This window comes from Nannospalax galili, unplaced genomic scaffold, assembly GCF_000622305.1.
Source record: "Nannospalax galili isolate Female #2095 unplaced genomic scaffold, S.galili_v1.0 scaffold359, whole genome shotgun sequence".
Classification (NCBI taxonomy): domain Eukaryota; kingdom Metazoa; phylum Chordata; class Mammalia; order Rodentia; family Spalacidae; genus Nannospalax; species Nannospalax galili.
This window is the reverse complement of record NW_008347042.1, coordinates 5,293,527-5,295,253: the sequence shown is the minus strand read 5'-3', so window position 1 is coordinate 5,295,253 and position 1,727 is coordinate 5,293,527.

Here is a 1,727-nt window from a genome sequence, read left to right as displayed (position 1 = left end):
CTGGTGAAGATTTTTTTTCCCATTCTGTGGGTTTTCTCTTCACTTTTTTGATTGTTTCTTTTGCTGTACAGAAGCTTTTTAGTTTAATGAGGCCCCACTTGTTGATTGTTGATCTTACATTCTGAGCAACTTCTGTCCCATTTGGAAAATCCTTTCTTACACCTATATCTTGTAAGTTACTGTCAATATTTTCTTCTTCTAATAGTTTCAGGGTTTCCAGTTTTACATTGAGGTCTTTGATTGATTTGGAGTTGAGTTTTGTGCAGTGTGAAAGATAAGGATCTAGTTTCATTGTCCTACAAGTGGAGATCTAGTTTTGCCATTACCATTTGTTGAAGATGCTGTCTTTCCTCCATTGTTCTTGGCACCTTTGTCAAATATCAGGTGGCTGAAATTGTGTGTATTCAGGTTTGGACCTTCAATGATGTTCCAGTGATCTATGTATCTATTTTTGTGACAGTGCCATGCTGTTTTTATGACTATAGCTCTGTAGTATACCTTGAGATCTGGTATAGTAATCCCCCCTGTGTTGCTCTTTGTACTCAGGGTTGCTTTGTATATCCAGGGTCTTTCATGCTTCCATATGAATTTAAGGATTTTTTTTTCTAATTCTGTGAAGTATGTCATGGGAATTTTGATTGGGATGGCATTGACTATATTACTTTTGGTAGAATGGTCATTATCACAATATTAATTCTTCCAGTCCATGAGTATTGGAGGTTCTTCCATCTCCTTGTGTCTTCCTCAATCTCTTTAATAATTTAAAATCTTCATTGTAGAGATCTTTGGGATCTTTGGTCAGATTTATTCCAAGGTATTTTTTTGTAGCAATTTTGAATGGGAGCATTTCCCTGTATTCTTTCTCCAACTGCTTGTTATTGGTATATAGAAAGGCTACTGGTTTTTGTAGGTTGATTTTATAACCTGCCACTATACTGAAAGTGTTGATCAGTTCTAGGAGTTTCCTGGTGGAACTTTTGGGATCTATTAGGTATAGTGTCATATCATTTGCAAAAAGTGATACTTTGACCTCTTCTTTTCCAATTAGTACTCCTTTAATTTCCTTCTCCTGTCTTATTATTCTAGTAACAGTTTCAAGCACTATGTTGAAAAGGAATGGAGATAGTGGACATTCTTGTCTGGTTCCTGATTTTAACAGGAATGCTTCCAGTTTTTCTCTATTTAGAATGATGTTGGCTGTGGTTTGTTGTATATAGCTTTGATTATGTTGAGGTATGTTCCCTCCAGTCCAATTCCTTCTAGGACCTTGAACATAAGTGCATGCTGAAGTTTGTCAAAAGCCTTTTCTGCATTTATTGAGATGTTGATGTGGTTTTTGTCTTTTTGTCTATTTATATGATTAATGACGTTTATTGACTTGCGTATGTTGAACCAGCCCTGCATCTCTGGAATAAAGCTTACTTGATCATGGTGAATGATCTTTTCTATGTGTGTCTGCATGCGGTTTGCAAGTATTTTGTTGAGAATTTTTGCATCTATGTTCATTAAGAATATGGGTCTATTGTTTTCTTTTTTTGGTTGTGTCTTTACCCGATTTGGGTATTAGAGTGATGCTGGCTTCATATAAGGAATTTGGAGTTCTCCCTCTGTTTCTATCATTTTGAATAATTTAAGTAGTATTGGTTGGAGATCTTCTTTAAATATCTGGTAGAATTCTGCTGTAAACCCATCTGGGTCTGGGCTTTTTTTAGTTGGGATGCTTTGTA